At 41.0% G+C, this 14,150-nt stretch overlaps 2 non-coding genes across 2 annotated transcripts; both read right to left on the reverse strand.

Annotated features, from left to right (window-relative positions):
• Positions 1-2,995: 2,995 nt before the first annotated feature.
• On the reverse strand, positions 2,996-3,099 carry LOC130958399 (small nucleolar RNA R71). The gene has a single exon (XR_009077523.1). It is a non-coding gene; the product is annotated as a small nucleolar RNA R71 (small nucleolar RNA).
• Positions 3,100-11,253: 8,154 nt separating this feature from the next.
• LOC130958543 (small nucleolar RNA R71) lies at positions 11,254-11,361 on the reverse strand. Its single transcript, XR_009077657.1, has one exon. It is a non-coding gene; the product is annotated as a small nucleolar RNA R71 (small nucleolar RNA).
• Between the last annotated feature and the right edge of the window lie 2,789 nt (positions 11,362-14,150).

Genomic DNA, 14,150 nt, shown 5'->3' on the forward strand with positions numbered 1-14,150 from the left:
TTTATGTCATTTACTCATCTTTGTAATTCTTAAGCTACTAGTTCCCTATAAGTAGGACCTTTTACTATTGTATTTTCATCTTGGTTCTTCTGGTTTCCTCTCTGGGGACGAAACCAATGATCACTCTTGTTCTTATGTATTTTCAACGGTGGAGTTTCTACACACCATAGATTAAGGTGTGGAGCTCTGCTGTACCTCGAGTATTAATGCAATTACTATTGTTCTTCTATTCAATTCTGCTTGTTCTTGTTCCAAGATATCACTTGTTCTTCAACTTGATGAATGTGATGATCCGTGACACTCATCATCATTCTCACCTATGAACGTGTGACTGACAACCACCTCCGTTCTACCTTAGATTGGGTGGATATCTCTTGGATTCTTTAACCGGAATCTTCGTGGTATAGGCAAGAACTGATGGCGGCATTCAAGAGAATCCGGAAGGTCTAACCTTGTCTGTGGTATTCTGAGTAGGATTCAATGATTGAATGACTGTGACGTGCTTCAAACTCCTGAAGGCGGGGCGTTAGTGACAGACGCAAAAGAATCACTGGATTCTATTCCGGCCTGATTGAGAACCGACAGATGGATAGCCGTGCCGTGACAGGGTGCGTTGAACATTTCCAATGAGAGGATGGGAGGTAGCCACTGACAACGGTGAAACCCTTGCATAAGCTTGCCATGGAAAGGAGTAAGAAGGATTGGATGAAGACAGTAGGAAAGCAGAGAGACGGAAGGGAAAGTATCTTCATACGCTTATCTGAAGTTCTCACCAATGATATACATAAGTATCTCTATCTTTATCTTTATGTTTTATTCATCATCTATACCCATTTGAGTCTGCCTGACTAAGATTTACAAGGTGACCATAGCTTGCTTCATACCAACAATCTCCGTGGGATCGACCCTTACTCACGTAAGGTATTACTTGGACGACCCAGTGCACTTGCTGGTTAGTTGTGCAAAGTTGTTTAGTGATCACAATTTCGCGCACCAAGTTTTTGGCGCCGTTGCCGGGGATTGTTTTGAGTATGGACAACTGACGGTTCATCTTGTTGCTTAGATTAGGTATTTTTCTTCAGAGTTCTTGAGAATAAATTCTAGTGTTTCATGATGATCTGTTGAAATCTGGCTGGCTGAGAAGCCATGTCTAATCTTATTGGACCGAGGTTTCAACTTATCATCACAAGAGCCTGTTGATTTCTATCAATCTTGCTATTGGAGCAATGATCTGCTAAGGCTTGGCTGGCCATTGGCCATGTCTAGTGTTTTGGACCGAAGCTTTCTTTGAAAGCTTGGCTGGCTGTGAAGCCATGTCTAATTCCTGGACCGGAGTCTTAGACTAACATTGCAATGATTCCTGGAATCCAAATTGAGAATTCTGAAACCTTTATTTTCTATTTTCATATAATTTTTGAAAAAGCACAAAAAAATTATAAAAATCATAAAAACCAAAAATATTTTATGTTTCTTGTTTGAGTCTAGTGTCTAATTTTAAGTTTGGTGTCTTGCATGCATTGTTTAATTGATCTTGGTTCTATTTTCAAGTCAATAGTACAGGGAACTGAAGATTTAGAACATGCAGCAGAGGAATTACACAGAAAAAAAACTGGGCATTCAAAACGCCCAGTGAAGAAGGACAGACTGGCGTTTAAACGCCAGCCAGGGTACCTGGTTGGGCGTTTAACGCCCAAAAAGGTAGTGCATTGGGCGTTAAACGCCAGAATGTGCACCATTCTGGGCGTTTAACGCCAGGATGGCACAAGGGGGAGGATTTTGTTTTCAAAATCAATTTTTTTTCAAGTTTTCAAAGTTTTTCAAAATCAAATCTTTTTCAAATCATATCTTTTCAATCAAATGTTTTCAAAATCAATTTCTTTCCTTTTTCAAAGATACTTACTAACAATTAATGATTTGATTGAACATTTTAAGTATGTTGCCTTTTCTGTTGAGAAAGGTTTAATGTTTGAATCATATCTTTTCTTGTTAGGCAAGTCATTAATTTTTAAAATCAAATCTTTTTAAATTGTTTTCAAAATCATATCTTTTCAATCATATCTTTTTAAAACCATAACTTTTCAATCATATCTTTTTAATCACATCTTTTTCAAAATAGTTTTCAAATCATATTTTTTTGATTTCTAATTTCAAAAATCTTTTTCAAAAAAATTACTTGATCTCTTTCTCACTCTTGGTTTTCGAAAATTAATTAAATTTTTTTTAAAAAAATGTTTTCAAAATATTTCACTTGATTTTCGAAAATTTCTTCCTCTCTTCCCACATCCTTCTATTTATGGAGTATCACTCCTTCTCAATGCACAATTCGAACTCTATCTAATTAAGTTCGAATTCTCTACTTCTTCATTCTATTTTTCTGTTCCTCTGACACCTCAAGGAATCTCTAAACTGTGACATAGAGGATTCCACACTTTCTTGTTCTCTTCTCTTTCATATGAGCAGGAGCAAAGACAAAAGCATTCTTGTTGAAGCTGACCCTGAACCTGAAAGGACCTTAAAGCGAAAGCTAAGAGAAGCTAAGGCACAACTCTCTGTAGAGGACCTGACAGAAATCTTCAAAGAAGAAGAAACCATGGCAGCCGAAAACAACAACAACAACAACAATGCAAGGAAGGTGCTGGGTGACTTTACTGCACCTACTCCCGACTTCTATGGGAGAAGCATCTCTATCCCTGCCATTGGAGCAAACAACTTTGAGCTTAAGCCTCAATTAGTTTCTCTAATGCAACAGAATTGCAAGTTCCATGGACTTCCATTGGAAGATCCTCATCAGTTCTTAGTTGAATTCTTGCAAATCTGTGACACTGTCAAGACTAATGGGGTTGACCCTGAGGTCTACAGACTTATGCTATTCCCTTTTGCTGTAAGAGACAGAGCTAGGACATGGTTGGACTCACAACCTAAAGAAAGCCTGGACTCATGGGAAAAGCTAGTCAATGCCTTCTTGGCGAAGTTCTTTCCACCTCAAAAATTGAGTAAGCTTAGAGTGGAAGTCCAAACCTTCAGACAGAAGGATGGAGAATCCCTCTATGAAGCTTGGGAAAGATACAAACAATTGATCAGAAAATGTCCATCTGACATGCTTTCTGAATGGAGCATCATAGGTATTTTCTATGATGGTCTCTCTGAACTGTCCAAGATGTCTTTGGATAGCTCTGCTGGAGGATCTCTTCATCTGAAGAAGACGCCTACAGAAGCTCAAGAGCTAATTGAAATGGTTGCAAATAACCAATTCATGTACACTTCTGAAAGGAATCCTGTGAACAATGGGACAAGCCAGAAGAAAGGAGTTCTTGAGATTGATACTCTGAATGCCATTCTGGCTCAGAACAAGATATTGACTCAGCAAGTCAATTTGATTTCTCAAAGTCTGTTTGGAATGCAAAATGCACCAAGCAGTACTAAGGATGCTTCATCTGAAGAAGAAGCTTATGATCCTGAGAACCCTTCAATGGAAGAGGTGAATTACCTAGGAGAACCCTATGGAAACACCTACAATTCTTCATGCAGAAATCACCCGAATTTCTCATGGAAGAATCAAGAGAGACCTCAACAAGGTTTCAACAATAATGGTGGAAGAAACAGGTTTAGCAATGGCAAGCCGTTTCCATCATCTTCTCAGCAACAGACAGAGAGTTCTAAGCAGGACCCCTCTGACTTAGCAACCATGGTCTCTGATCTAATCAAAACCACTCAAAGTTTCATGACTGAAACAAGATCCTCCATTAGGAATTTGGAGGCACAAGTGGGACAGCTGAGCAAGAAAGTTACTGAACTCCCTCCTAGTACTCTCCCAAGCAATACAGAAGAAAACCCAAAAGGAGAGTGCAAGGCCATCAACATGGCCGAATTTGGAGAGGAGGGAGAGGAAGTGAACGCCACTGAGGAAGACCTCAATGGGCGTGCACTAGCCTCCAATGAGTTCCCTAATGAGGAACCATGGGAATCTGAGGCTCAAAATGAGACCATAGAGATTCCATTGGACTTACTTCTGCCTTTCATGAGCTCTGATGAGTATTCTTCCTCTAAAGAGGATGAGTATGTCACTGAAGAGCAAGTTGCTAAATACCTTGGAGCAATCATGAAGCTAAATGACAAGTTATTTGGTAATGAGACTTGGGAGAATGAACCTCCTTTGCTCACCAAAGAACTGGATGACTTGTCTAGGCAGAGATTACCTCAAAAGAGACAAGATCCTGGGAAGTTTTCCATACCTTGCACCATAGGCACCATGACCTTCAAGAAGGCTCTGTGTGACTTAGGGTCAAGTGTAAACCTCATGCCTCTCTCTGTAATGAAGAAGCTAGGGATCTTTGAGGTACAAGCTGCAAGAATCTCACTAGAGATGGCAGACAACTCAAGAAAACAAGCTTATGGACTTGTAGAGGATGTTTTGGTGAAGATTGAAGACCATTACATCCCTGCTGATTTCATAGTCCTAGAGACTGGGAAGTGCATGGATGAAACCATCATCCTTGGCAGACCCTTCCTAGCCACAGCCAAGGCTGTGATTGATGTTGATAGAGGTGATCTGATCATTCAAGTGAATGAAGAATCCTTTGTGTTTAAGGCTCAAGGATATCCCTCTGTCACCATGGAGAGGAAGCATGAAGAGCTTCTCTCAAGTCAGAGTCAAACATAGCCCCCACAGTCCAAATCTAAGTTTGGTGTTGGGAGGCCACAACCAAACTCTAAGTTTGGTGTTGAACCCCCACATTCAAACTCTAAGTTTGGTGTTGGGAGGTTCCAGCATTGCTCTGAGTATCTGTGAGGCTCCATGAGAGCCATCTGTCAAGCTACTGAAATTAAAGAAGCGCTTGTTGGGAGGCAACCCAATGTTATATTTTATCTATTTTCTTTTGTTATTTTATATTTTTTGTAGGTTGATGATCATAAGAAGTCACAAAATCAATTGAAAAAGCAAAAACAGAATGAAAAACAGGAAGAAAAACAGCACACCCTGGAGGAAGAACCTACTGGCGTTTAAACGCCAGTAAGGCTAGCAGTTGGGCGTTTAACGCCCAGTCTGGCACCATTCTGGGCGTTTAACGCCAGAAAGGGGCACCAGACTGGCGTTAAACGCCATAAAAGGGCAAGAACCTGGCGTTAAACGCCAGAAATGGGCACCAGCCCGGCGTTTAACGCCAGATTTGGCACAAAACGTGTTTTTGCATGCCATTTGGTGCAGGGATGACTTTTCCTTGACACCTCAGGATTTGTGGACCCCACAGGATCCCCAACCAACCCCACCACTCTCTCTCTTCTTCACCCATTCACCAATCACCTCAATACCTCTTCCCCAAAAACCCTTCACCTATCAAATCCCATCTTTCTCTCCACCACTCACATCCATCCTTCATAAAACCCCACCTACCTCACCATTCAAATTCAAACCACTTTCCCACCCAAACCCCCCCTAATAGCCGAACCCTACCCCTCCCCTCACTCCTATATAAACCCTTCTTCACCCCTTCATTTTCACACAACCTAAACACCACTCCTTCCCCTCTTTGGCCGAACACAAAGCCATTCCCTTCTTCCTCATTTCTTCTTCTTCTACTCTCTTCTTTCTTCTTTTGCTCGAGGACGAGCAAACCTTTTAAGTTTGGTGTGGTAAAAGCATTGCTTTTTGTTTTTCCATAACCATTTATGGCATCCAAGGCCGGAGAAACCTCTAGAAAGAGGAAAGGGAAGGCAAAAGCTTCCACCTCCGAGTCATGGGAGATGGAGAGATTCATCTCAAGGGTGCATCAAGACCACTTCTATGAAGTTGTGGCCTTGAAGAAGGTGATCCCCGAGGTCCCTTTTTCACTCAAAAAGAGTGAATATCCGGAGATCCAACATGAGATCCGAAGAAGAGGTTGGGAAGTTCTTACCAACCTCATTCAACAAGTCGGAATCTTAATGGTTCAAGAGTTCTATGCCAATGCATGGATCACCAAGAGCCATGATCAAAGTGTGAACCCGAACCCAAAGAATTGGATTACTATGGTTCGGGGGAAATACTTGGATTTTAGTCCAGAAAATGTAAGGTTAGCATTCAACTTGCCTATGATGCAAGGAGATGAACATCCTTACACTAGAAGGGTCAACTTTGATCAAAGGTTGGACCAAGTCCTCACTGACATTTGTGAAGAGGGCGCCCAATGGAAGAGAGATTCAAGAGGGAAGCCGGTTCAATTGAGAAGGCATGACCTCAAGCCCATGGCTAGAGGATGGTTGGAGTTTATCCAACGCTCAATCATTCCCACTAGCAACCGGTCTGAAGTTACTCTAGACCGGGCCATCATGATCCATAGCATCATGATTGGAGAGGAAGTAGAAGTTCATGAGGTTATAGCCCAAGAACTCTATAAGGTGGCGGACAAGTCTTCTACCTTAGCAAGGTTAGCCTTTCCTCATCTCATTTGTCACCTCTGTTATTCAGTTGGAGTTGACATAGAGGGAGACATCCTCATTGATGAGGACAAGCCCATCACTAAGAAAAGGATGGAGCAAACAAGAGACCCCTCTCATCATGAGATCCCTGAGATGCCTCAAGGGATGCACTTTCCTCCACAAGACTATTGGGAGCAACTGAACACCTCCCTAGGAGAATTGAGTTCTAACATGGGACAACTAAGGGTGGAGCACCAAGAACATTCCATCCTCCTCCATGAAATTAGAGAAGATCAAAGAATCATGAGAGAGGAGCAACAAAGACAAGGAAGAGACATTGAGGAGCTCAAGCACTCCATAAGACCTTCAAGAGGAAGAACAAGCCGCCATCACTAAGGTGGACCCGTTCTTTAATCTCCTTGTTCTTTATTTTCTTGGTTTTTCGAAAATTTATGCTTTATGTTTGTCCATGTTTGTGTCTTATGATCATTAGTGTCTATGCCTTAAAGTTATGAATGTCCTATGAATCCATCACCTTTCTTAAATAAACAATGTTCTTAATTGAAAAAAAGAAAAAAATTGCATGAATTTTAAATTTTATAACAGATTGATTATTTTGATGTGGTGGCAACACTTTTGTCTTCTGAATGTATGCTTAAACAGTGCATATGTCTTTTGAATTTGTGGTTCATGAATGTTGGCTCTTGAAAGAATGATGAAAAAGGAGACATGTTACTAAGGATCTGAAAAATCATAAAAATGATTCTTGAAGCAAGAAAAAGCAGTGAATACAAAAAAAAAAAAAGCGAAAAAAAAGGGGGAAAAAAGAGAAAAAGAAAAAGAAAGAAAAAAAGAAATAAAGTGTGATCCAAGGCAAAAAGAGTGTGCTTAAGAACCCTGGACACCTCTAATTGGGGACTTTAGCAAAGCTGAGTCACAATCTGAAAAGGTTCACCCAATTATGTGTCTGTGGCATGTATGTATCCGGTGGTAATACTGGAAGACAGAGTGCTTTGGGCCACAGCCAAGACTCAATAAGTAGCTGTGTTCAAGAATCATCATACTTAACTAGGAGAATCAATAACACTATCTGGATTCTGAGTTCCTAAAGAAGCCAATCATTCTGAATTTCAAAGGATAGAGTGAGATGCCAAAACTATTCGGAGGCAAAAAGCTAAAAGTCCCGCTCATCTAATTGATACTGATCTTCATAGATGTTTTTGGAGTTCATTGCATATTCTCTTCTTTTTATCTTATTTGATTTTCAGTTGCTTGGGGACAAGCAACAATTTAAGTTTGGTGTTGTGATGAGCGGATAATTTGTACGCTTTTTGGCATTGTTTTTAGTATGTTTTTAGTATGATCTAGTTAGTTTTTAGTATATTTTTATTAGTTTTTAGTTAAAATTCACTTTTCTGGACTTTACTATGAGTTTGTGTGTTTTTCTGTGATTTCAGGTATTTTCTGGCTGAAATTGAGGGACCTGAGCAAAAATCTGATCCAGAGACTGAAAAGGACTGCAGATGCTGTTGGATTCTGACCTCCCTGCACTCGAAGTAGATTTTCTGGAGCTACAGAGACCCAATTGGCGCGCTCTCAACGGCGTTGGAAAGTAGACATCCTGGGCTTTCCAGCAATATATGATAGTCCATACTTTTTTCAAGATTTGATGGCCCAAACCGGCGTTCAAAGTCACCTTCAGAATTCCCAGCGTTAAACGCCGGAACTGGCACCAAAATGGGAGTTAAACGCCCAAACTGGCATAAAAGCTGGCGTTTAACTCCAAGAAGAGTCTCTACACGAAAAATGCTTCATTGCTCAGCCCAAGCACACACCAAGTGGGCCCAGAAGTGGATTTTTATGTCATTTACTCATCTTTGTAATTCTTAAGCTACTAGTTCCCTATAAGTAGGACCTTTTACTATTGTATTTTCATCTTGGTTCTTCTGGTTCCCTCTCTGGGGCCGAAACCAATGATCACTCTTGTTCTTATGTATTTTCAACGGTGGAGTTTCTACACACCATAGATTAAGGTGTGGAGCTCTGCTGTACCTCGAGTATTAATGCAATTACTATTGTTCTTCTATTCAATTCTGCTTGTTCTTGTTCCAAGATATCACTTGTTCTTCAACTTGATGAATGTGATGATCCGTGACACTCATCATCATTCTCACCTATGAACGTGTGACTGACAACCACCTCCATTCTACCTTAGATTGGGTGGATATCTCTTGGATTCTTTAACCGGAATCTTCGTGGTATAGGCAAGAACTGATGGCGGCATTCAAGAGAATCCGGAAGGTCTAACCTTGTCTGTGGTATTCTGAGTAGGATTCAATGATTGAATGACTGTGACGTGCTTCAAACTCCTGAGGGCGGGGCGTTAGTGACAGACGCAAAAGAATCACTGGATTCTATTCCGGCCTGATTGAGAACCGACAGATGGATAGCCGTGCCGTGACAGGGTGCGTTGAACATTTCCAATGAGAGGATGGGAGGTAGCCACTGACAACGGTGAAACCCTTGCATAAGCTTGCCATGGAAAGGAGTAAGAAGGATTCGATGAAGACATTAGGAAAGCAGAGAGACGGAAGGGACCAAGCATCTTCATACGCTTATCTGAAGCTCTCACCAATGATATACATAAGTATCTCTATCTTTATCTTTATGTTTTATTCATCATTTATACCCATTTGAGTCTGCCTGACTAAGATCTACAAGGTGACCATAGCTTGCTTCATACCAACAATCTCCGTGGGATCGACCCTTACTCACGTAAGGTATTACTTGGACGACCCAGTGCACTTGCTGGTTAGTTGTGCAAAGTTGTGTAGTGATCACAATTTCGCGCACCAAGTTTTTGGCGCCGTTGCCGGGGATTGTTTTGAGTATGGACAACTGACGGTTCATCTTGTTGCTTAGTTAGGTATTTTTCTTCAGAGTTCTTAAGAATGAGTTCTAGTGTTTCATGATGATCTGTTGAAGTCTGGCTGGCTGAGAAGCCATGTCTAATCTAATTGGACCGAGGTTTCAACCTATCATCACAAGAGCTTGTTGGTTCCTATCAATCTTGCTATTGGAGCAATGATCTGCTAAGGCTTAGGCTGGCCATTGGCCATGTCTAGTGTTTTGGACCGAAGCTTTCTTTGAAAGCTTGGCTGGCTGTGAAGCCATGTCTAATTCCTGGACCGGAGTCTTAGACTAACATTGCAATGATTCCTGGAATCCAAATTGAGAATTCTGAAACCTTTATTTTCTATTTTCATATAATTTTCGAAAAAGCACAAAAAAAAAATTATAAAAATCATAAAAACCAAAAATATTTTATGTTTCTTGTTTGAGTCTAGTGTCTAATTTTATGTTTGGTGTCTTGCATGCATTGTTTAATTGATCTTGGTTCTATTTTCAAGTCAATAGTACAGGGAACTGAAGATTCAGAACATGCAGCAGAGGAATTACACAGAAAAAAACTGGGCGTTCAAAACGCCCAGTGAAGAAGGACAGACTGGCGTTTAAACGCCAGCCAGGGTACCTGGTTGGGCGTTTAACGCCCAAAAAGGTAGTGCATTGGGCGTTAAACGCCAGAATGTGCACCATTCTGGGCGTTTAACGCCAGGATGGCACAAGGGGGAGGATTTTGTTTTCAAAATCAATTTTTTTTCAAGTTTTCAAAGTTTTTCAAAATCAAATCTTTTTCAAATCATATCTTTTCAATCAAATGTTTTCAAAATCAATTTCTTTCCTTTTTCAAAGATACTTACTAACAATTAATGATTTGATTGAACATTTTAAGTATGTTGCCTTTTCTGTTGAGAAAGGTTTAATGTTTGAATCATATCTTTTCTTGTTAGGCAAGTCATTAATTTTTAAAATCAAATCTTTTTAAATTGTTTTCAAAATCATATCTTTTCAATCATATCTTTTTAAAACCATAACTTTTCAATCATATCTTTTTAATCACATCTTTTTCAAAATAGTTTTCAAATCATATCTTTTTGATTTCTAATTTCAAAAATCTTTTTCAAAAAAATTACTTGATCTCTTTCTCACTCTTGGTTTTCGAAAATTAATTAAATTTTTTTTTAAAAAAATGTTTTCAAAATATTTCACTTGATTTTCGAAAATTTCTTCCTCTCTTCCCACATCCTTCTATTTATGGAGTATCACTCCTTCTCAATGCACAATTCGAACTCTATCTAATTAAGTTCGAATTCTCTACTTCTTCCTTCTATTTTTCTGTTCCTCTGACACCTCAAGGAATCTCTAAACTGTGACATAGAGGATTCCACACTTTCTTGTTCTCTTCTCTTTCATATGAGCAGGAGCAAAGACAAAAGCATTCTTGTTGAAGCTGACCCTGAACCTGAAAGGACCTTAAAGTGAAAGCTAAGAGAAGCTAAGGCACAACTCTCTGTAGAGGACCTGACAGAAATCTTCAAAGAAGAAGAAACCATGGCAGCCGAAAACAACAACAACAACAACAATGCAAGGAAGGTGCTGGGTGACTTTACTGCACCTACTCCCGACTTCTATGGGAGAAGCATCTCTATCCCTGCCATTGGAGCAAACAACTTTGAGCTTAAGCCTCAATTAGTTTCTCTAATGCAACAGAATTGCAAGTTCCATGGACTTCCATTGGAAGATCCTCATCAGTTCTTAGCTGAATTCTTGCAAATCTGTGACACTGTTAAGACTAATGGGGTTGACCCTGAGGTCTACAGACTTATGCTATTCCCTTTTGCTGTAAGAGACAGAGCTAGGACATGGTTGGACTCACAACCTAAAGAAAGCCTGGACTCATGGGAAAAGCTAGTCAATGCCTTCTTGGCAAAGTTCTTTCCACCTCAAAAATTGAGTAAGCTTAGAGTGGAAGTCCAAACCTTCAGACAGAAGGAAGGAGAATCCCTCTATGAAGCTTGGGAAAGATACAAACAATTAATCAGAAAATGTCCTTCTGACATGCTTTCTGAATGGAGCATCATAGGTATTTTCTATGATGGTCTCTCTGAACTATCCAAGATGTTTTTGGATAGCTTTGCTGGAGGATCTCTTCATCTGAAGAAGATGCCTACAGAAGCTCAAGAGCTAATTGAAATGGTTGCAAATAACCAATTCATGTACACTTCTGAAAGGAATCCTGTGAACAATGGGACAAGTCAGAAGAAAGGAGTTCTTGGGATTGATACTCTGAATGCCATTCTGGCTCAGAACAAGATGTTGACTCAACAAGTCAATTTGATTTCTCAAAGTCTGTCTGGAATGCAAAATGCACCAAGCAGTACTAAGGATGCTTCATCTAAAGAAGAAGCTTATGATCCTGAGAACCCTTCAATGGAAGAGGTGAATTACCTAGGAGAACCCTATGGAAACACCTACAATTCTTCTTGGAGAAATCACCCGAATTTCTCATGGAAGAATCAAGAGAGACCTCAACAAGGTTTCAACAATAATGGTGGAAGAAACAGGTTTAGCAATGGCAAGCCGTTTCCATCATCTTCTCAGCAACAGACAGAGAGTTCTAAGCAGGACCCCTCTGACTTAGCAACCATGGTCTCTGATCTAATCAAAACCACTCAAAGTTTCATGACTGAAACAAGATCCTCCATTAGGAATTTGGAGGCACAAGTGGGATAGCTGAGCAAGAAAGTTACTGAACTCCCTCCTAGTACTCTCCCAAGCAATACAGAAGAAAACCCAAAAGGAGAGTGCAAGGCCATCAACATGGCCGAATTTGGAGAGGAGAGAGAGGAAGTGAACGCCACTGAGGAAGACCTCAATGGGCGTGCACTAGCCTCCAATGAGTTCCCTAATGAGGAACCATGGGAATCTGAGGCTCAAAATGAGACCATAGAGATTCCATTGGACTTACTTCTGCCTTTCATGAGCTCTGATGAGTATTCTTCCTCTGAAGAGGATGAGTATGTCACTGAAGAGCAAGTTGCTAAATACCTTGGAGCAATCATGAAGCTAAATGACAAGTTATTTGGAAATGAGACTTGGGAGGATGAACCTCCTTTGCTCACCAAAGAACTGGATGACTTGTCTAGGCAGAGATTACCTCAAAAGAGACAAGAACCTGGAAAGTTTTCCATACCTTGCACCATAGGCACCATGACCTTCAAGAAGGCTCTGTGTGACTTAGGGTCAAGTGTAAACCTCATGCCTCTCTCTGTAATGGAGAAGCTAGGGATCTTTGAGGTACAAGCTGCAAGAATCTCACTAGAGATGGCAGACAACTCAAGAAAACAAGCTTATGGACTTGTAGAGGATGTTTTGGTGAAGATTGAAGACCATTACATCCCTGCTGATTTCATAGTCCTAGAGACTGAGAAGTGCATGGATGAAACCATCATCCTTGGCAGACCCTTCCTAGCCACAGCCAAGGCTGTGATTGATGTTGATGGAGGTGAACTGATCATTCAAGTGAATGAAGAATCTTTTGTGTTTAAGGCTCAAGGATACCCCTCTGTCACCATGGAGAGGAAGCATGAAGAGCTTCTCTCAACTCAGAGTCAAACAGAGCCCCCACAGTCAAACTCTAAGTTTGGTGTTGGGAGGCCACAACCAAACTCTAAGTTTGGTGTTGAACCCCCACATTCAAACTCTAAGTTTGGTGTTGGGAGGTTCCAACATTGCTCTGAGAAAATGTGAGGCTCCATGAGAGCCATCTGTCAAGCTACTGACATTAAAGAAGCGCTTGTTGGGAGGCAACCCAATGTTATATTTTTTCTATTTTCTTTTGTTATTTTATATTTCTTGTAGGTTGATGATCATAAGAAGTCACAAAATCAATTGAAAAAGCAAAAACAGAATGAAAAACAGGAAGAAAAACAGCACACCCTGGAGGAAGAACCTACTGGCGTTTAAACGCCAGTAAGGCTAGCAGTTGGGCGTTTAACGCCCAGTCTGGCACCATTCTGGGCGTTTAACGCCAGAAAGGGGCACCAGACTGGCGTTAAACGCCAGAAAAGGGCAAGAACCTGGCGTTAAACGCCAGAAATGGGCACCAGCCCGGCGTTTAACGCCAGATTTGGCACAAAACGTGTTTTTGCATGCCATTTGGTGCAGGGATGACTTTTCCTTGACACCTCAGGATCTGTGGACCCCACAGGATCCCCACCAACCCACCACTCTCTCTTCTTCTTCACCCATTCACCAATCACCTCAATACATCTTCCCCAAAAACCCTTCACCTATCAAATCCCATCTTTTTCTTCACCACTCACATCCATCCTTCATAAAACCCCACCTACCTCACCATTCAAATTCAAACCACTTTCCCACCCAAACCCACTCCTAATGGCCGAACCCTACCCCTCCCCTCACTCCTATATAAACCCTTCTTCACCCCTTCATTTTCACACAACCTAAACACCACTCCTCCCCCTCTTTGGCCAAACACAAAGCCATTCCCTTCTTCCTCATTTCTTCTTCTTCTACTCTCTTCTTTCTTCTTTTGCTCGAGGACGAGCAAACCTTTTAAGTTTGGTGTGGTAAAAGCATTGCTTTTTGTTTTTCCATAACCATTTATGGCATCCAAGGCCGGAGAAACCTCTAGAAAGAGGAAAGGGAAGGCAAAAGCTTCCACCTCCGAGTCATGGGAGATGGAGAGATTCATCTCAAGGGTGCATCAAGACCACTTCTATGAAGTTGTGGCCTTGAAGAAGGTGATCCCCGAGGTCCCTTTTTCACTCAAAAAGAGTGAATATCCGGAGATCCGACATGAGATCCGAAAAAGAGGTTGGGAAGTTCTT

The sequence above is a fragment of the Arachis stenosperma genome, chromosome 10 (genome assembly GCF_014773155.1).
Source record: "Arachis stenosperma cultivar V10309 chromosome 10, arast.V10309.gnm1.PFL2, whole genome shotgun sequence".
NCBI lineage: Eukaryota > Viridiplantae > Streptophyta > Magnoliopsida > Fabales > Fabaceae > Arachis > Arachis stenosperma.